We start from the raw sequence: 6,110 nt of genomic DNA, 5'->3' as shown, positions 1-6,110 counted from the left end.
TGGCCAGGCCATCAGTTGGGGGTTTTGAGGAGCTGGAATATAAAAATATTCCCAATTTTTGCTAAATTTTGAGTACTGATGATGGATTTTATGGTGTCCTTATAAGCTTTTTAAAGCTTCTGGGTCATTCCTGCTTGAAAGTCAATCTTCATGATGTGTATGTACAGCAGGGATGTAGCTAGGATTTTAGGAAGGGGGGGTGTCCAGACTAAGTGCTACCATTATAATGGGGCTTGGGTGTGACGGCGCAGCAGCACACACCATTCGTTTTTCTAATGGAACGGGGGGGGGGGGTCCGGACCCCAAGAACCCCCCCCCCCTTGGCTATGTCTCTGTGTACAGTCTGGCAGAAACTGGAAAAGCCACTTTTTGAACTAAAGCTTCCAGAAACCTCCAGACACTAATAGCTAATGGTCAGGCTGGTTGGGGGATTCTGGCAGTTGGAATATGAAAAATATTCCAAATTTCTGCTAAATTTTGGGTGCTGCTGATGGACCTCTTGCCCTCCTTATACACTTTTTTAAGCTTCTGACTGGTTCCTGCTAGAAAATCAGTGTTGATGATTTAAATGTACAGTCTGCCAGCTACTTTCTGAACTATAGCTCCCAGAATCCCCCAGTCAGGATGGCCAGTGGTTAAAAATGTAAAAAGGTACATTAAAAACTTACTGATTTTAAAACTGACCTCAGTGATCTAGATAAGAAACAAGGGTTATGATTCGCCAGAAAGCGTATTTGCAGGCTGTGGTATAGCTTGGGAATGAAGATGCACAATGTTTTATCCCTGTGAGGCTCTGTCTCCTTCAGAGAGGCCTGCACATCTTTTGTGGGCTTTTGGGAGGGGCAGCCAATTGGGGAGTATGTCAGTGTAGCTGCTCTTCACTTACCCTGAACATATATGTTTTCACGCGGGTCAGGTAAAGGGGTATAAATTCAGGCCTTTGCTGGCTCCTTCTGCTCTTGGACTTGACATGGCTTCCTGTTCACCCACCCTGTTTTTGATGTAACTGTACATTAATGTATAACAGGGTATATATGTGTGTGTGTGTGTGTGTGTGTGTATTTATTTGACTTTTGTTCTCCCTTGGATCTCCAAACCAATTTTGTCACAAAATTTAAGAGATCCTGGGAATGCAGGCAGACGGGGCTCAGATCTAGCTCAGGGACCAAGGACTAACCTGACTCCCAGGTGACAGGGACCACAGAGAAGCTGTATCCCTTTATGTCATCCCATATGTCACCCCGTAGTTTCTTGCCCTGGTGAGTGGGAGATGGGTTTATCGGATAACCAGTAGGTTATTGGATAACTGAGTCTGTGTCTCATCCTGTGCCAGTACTTCCCAACTGTATCCAATAAAGGATTGTGGTCAGCTTTTCTCTAGATCTGGTGATACACGTGTTGCATGTATCCTTGTAGTGACTGAGAGGGCATATTGATGCTAGGCCTGCAATAACAAGCACTAATTTTTAACAGAGGTAAATATTGGTGTGCGATCAGCATAGCAAACTCTGCTACTCCTTTCCTTTTCCTAGGATGATCCATTCTTAACTTAAAGAACTTAGCGAATATTACACTTCCGTAGTGGCTGTAATATCATATGATTATTCTACCTAGACTGGGAATATGGGCACTTTTTATTACTTGCCTGTGTGCTCTCTTTAACATTTCTTACACTTTTTTTCCTTTTAAAGACAAAACAAAACTTGTTCCCAAACCAACCACTGAAATTCAGAGGGAAAATATTACAGTACTGTACCTGCTTCTGCAAGATGTCATTTTAAAAATGCATGATCCATTAACCAAGGAGCATACCCAACTGTAATCGTATCAATCAATAAGACTGAAGTCCCCACTGCACCATAATTCTGTCAACCCTCTCCCCCAAAATTTTCAAAGCTATAGGATGCCTGCCAGGGAAACATAAAACAGTTTGAACATAAATAAATAAAATACAGCGCTTGACCCAAGACGTTTTGGTGTGTTTTCCTTCATTCCTTAAGTTTTAATCTTTTCTTTTGCATCATCAACTTCCCTTATCTTTGTGATTTCCCCTTATCCCTTTTTTAAAAAACATATTCCGTCAGGCTGTGATGTAATGGTCACCATATTCTGAGCTGCACTATATCATTGGTAAGAAGATGTATTTAAGTGGTTATTTCATTTTAAAAATCAATACCCCTGCCCCGATACCATTTAATCTCTGCCCCCAATACTTCTTTCATTCATTCAGCTTATATCTCACCTGATGGAAAAACTTACTTACAAAACTCAGATGGCAACAGAAGAGATTATAGGAGATAATTTTGGAATGACATGGTATACCTTTATTACATTTGCTCCAGAAATGAACTTTGCCTGTGGAGCTTTATCCAAATATCAATCAGTTTGGACTGACACATTGATGTTGTTATTTATAACTAAACTTGACTAGTCTGACTTTGTAACTTTATATGTACAACTGATAAGTGCTGATTATATTACGAAGAATCAACAACAGCAAAATATCTCAACTGTCTCCCAAGAATGGGACTCAAGATGGCTTATAATTAAATTGACATGTAAGTAAAACATAAAATAAAAAATTTGTTTAAAATTAGAACACAACATTACAGGTCCATCAACAAAAGAAACTAATGCAAGTATATGCAAGTTTATGTGGAACAGATAACTTAGCAAAGTGAGGAAATAATGGAAGTGAAGTCCCACACCCATGCAGCATTCAGTAACAGAATCTAGCATTTACCGCCCAAAGCAGATGACAGCAAGCAGTGGATTGAATCTGCTCCTTTTTCCGGTGGCTTTGGGCCACCGTTGGGAGCATGTATCATCTGTTTCGGGCCAAAGAAGACATTCTGTAAACAGCAACAACAGCAACACACATATGCTATATGCATACCATCCTGAGGCCTCTCAAGGATGAACCAATGACAAAATAGTCAACCACATGCAACATAAATATCACTCGACAGTGACACTGCCCATAGGTGGTGCAAATGTACAAGAGAATGGAACTGAGTCTCTTGGGAGTGGTCATTGCTGCTGGCTGGAACACTGAATTGGAGCACTTCACACTGCAACATTCTGCTGTAGATTCTATTTACCAATATTAATAGTGATCTCAATTCTCCAAATACTGGTTCTCATGTAGCCAATAATGCATTACATATGTACAAGAAGGGAGGTCACAGCAGGCTTGGAGAAATCCTAGGTACCTACAAATCCCAAATACCCCCCATACCAAATGGAATAAAAATTCTAATGGATATGGATAGAAGCAAAATAGCCTTAAAAGGATGGAGCATACGAGTAACCATAGTATGCTGGCTGACGTATGGAGAGAGGAGGACTTTTTTTAAAATCATGAGTGAAATGGAATTGAGTATGCTGGAAAAGGAAGAGCTAGCATGCAATGGTGATTTGAATGTTGGACTAAGCGTTCAGGAGACCAAGATTCAAATCCTAGCTCAGCCATGGAAATCCACTGGATGGCCATGGGCAAATCACACTCTCAGCCTAAGAGGAAGGCAATGACAAACCTCCTCTAAATAATTCTTGTCAAAATGTATTCCTGATATTTTATGACTCCATTCTATGATAGGGTCAGCATAACCCAGACTTATCTGCAAGGCACATAACAGCAACAATCCTGAAAAGGGACATTAGTTGCCTGGCTGCAAGACTAAATGTATTTGCATGGTTGTGGCTACATTTTGTTGCAGCCTTTACTTGCTTGGGTCTAAAAAAATAAAATTTAGTTCTGAGTGGTGACAAAGCTAATTTGAACTGCCATTTAGCCACAAGACATAAGTGGAACTGCAAAAACCTTTTCTAAATGATGTGGCTCAGGCTTCATCTGAGGGAATCTCTGGGTACATTTTCATCTCCCCTGAGTAATAATGACCAGCTCAAAAATACTGAAGACTTGGCAGATGGACTACCAGACCTGGCCGGAGGTGTATGTAGGCTTGAAGCAGTCAAGAGCATCAGAACTTTTACCAATTCAACAGGAAACACCTTGCCCACCATTAATCCCCTAAACAGTAAAAAGCTTCAACTGCTTTAGTTCTTTGGGATATGGAAGTAACAATATAAGCCATATGGTTTGACAGATTTCCAACCACTGCTATACATACTGTATAGAAAACACTATTATATAATCTAGTATTACAAAAACCTAATTAAAACACACACACACTTTAGGATAGAAGTCAAAATTTAAAACCTTTATGATAAAATAAGAGGCATCTGAGGACTTTAACAACCCTAGTAAAGGAAGCATAAGAAACAATAAATCAGCTAGTTCCCTTCATTTGGCTGTTTTTAACTCACTAATCTGTTAGGAAATGTTATAAGAAGATTTTCTTTCCTCGCATCCTATGCTGTATTTCTTCCTCAGGCAACCTTGCAGCTTTTCTATTAATTAGAAAATGGCAGTACATGAATGCCATTTTGTGGGCTTCTCATTATACTTCTGCCAGATTTCTTCCAGGCATAACAAAATAGAACTTGTAACTAAAATTATTATAATCCCTTTAAGAAACTAGTCTGGCTGGATTTCCAAGGCAACTTTGGGGAACAGTCAATGGTTTTACTAGGAGATCATGCCAAGCATACCTTCCAGCTCAGTCTCTGGTTTTGATAAAGGCTGAATTAAGGCCAGAAGTCATAGCTGAAGAGCAGGCAGTACACCAGGAAGACCCTGCTGTTTTGGCAGGGAACTAGACCTACTAGGAAGCCTTTTATATATCTTGCTGCCCTAGAGGATTGAATGGCCAACCTCAGTGAAGAGCTTGAAGGTCTGTTTTACAGCCTTGCTCCATTATAATGCCGTGTGTCCTATAAAATTCTGGATAAATGATACAGAGTAAGATTTGTTTAATAATCACATTAATTCAATATTTTTCTCCCCCAAAATAACAGTCTGGCTGTGACAGATTATCCCATGGTCTTTTACATTTCCAACAGTCAGCTCTTTTTTTGATACCTAATCATGACAGGGAGTGTCCAATGTACAATAGGACCTCAGTATCGACTGGGATTTGGTTCCAGGACCCCCTGTGGATACCAAAATCTGTGAATGCTCAAGTCCTGTTAAATACAATTGCATAGTAAATGGTGTCCCTTACATAAAATGATAAAATCAAGGTTTGTGTTTTGGAATATATATTTAATATTTTCAAGCCATAGCTAGTTCAATCCATGGATAAAGAAATCTCTGGATACAGAGGACCAAATGTATTCTAAGGCAGTGCTTCTCAGACTGTCTGATGTGAGGTAGTATCAATTGTTTTCCCCTAGTATTCTAGAGTACCATGTTTGTGCCCTTTGTGGTTATTTTAATTTTGATTTAAGGTCTGTGTTGCATTCAAACCAAACGTACTCCAAGTCTGGCTGCAAGTGGCATGAGAGAATGTATTCAGTTGCCAAGTGCCTTGAAATTTTATAATATTTGAAGTACATCTGTTGGATATATCAGAGGTATCATACTGCAGAGGTGGGAAACCACCAGACACAAATCCTTTGGTGAATAACATCTGAGAGTTTGAAGCTCTTGGATAAATGGTTTACAAAAAAATTAGGGAGTGAAGAAAAATTCCAGACTTTTTGGCAGAAACATTTGGAGCTCTAGATGCCCTGATGAACTGAGCATGATTTCCTTTCCTTTGTTTATTTCATTTCATTTCTACCAGGCCTTTCTCCCATAATAGGATGCAAGGTGGCTTACAACATATTTTAAAAGAGTAAAGATTAAAAACTGTACACAAACTTCCATAAAAATTATTTAATCTTTAAGTTCTTTACATTTAATAAAGATAAAAGTTATTTTATAAGCAATTAAAACATTAAAATTCATTTAAAAAAAGTACTGTATATAAGTCACACAATATAATGTGTCTCACTCACCAAGGGGAACTGGAGGCCAAGGCCTGGATTTTGTTGGTTCACTGTATTAGTACTGGTTTAGGTGATGATGGTAAAAAAGGAAAAGCCCATGGGTGATATGGAACTGTACAGGGCCAGTGGATTTTGTCTGCTTTCCCATGCCACTGCTGAGCAGTCCTGGCAAAAGTCCAGCCCCTAGCACAATGCACCAACAAAATTCTGGTTTT

Source organism: Sceloporus occidentalis, unplaced genomic scaffold (genome assembly GCF_023333645.1).
Source record: "Sceloporus occidentalis isolate IW3139 unplaced genomic scaffold, rSceOcc1.0.p SCAF_2, whole genome shotgun sequence".
Classification (NCBI taxonomy): domain Eukaryota; kingdom Metazoa; phylum Chordata; class Lepidosauria; order Squamata; family Phrynosomatidae; genus Sceloporus; species Sceloporus occidentalis.
This window is presented reverse-complemented; position numbering follows the sequence as displayed.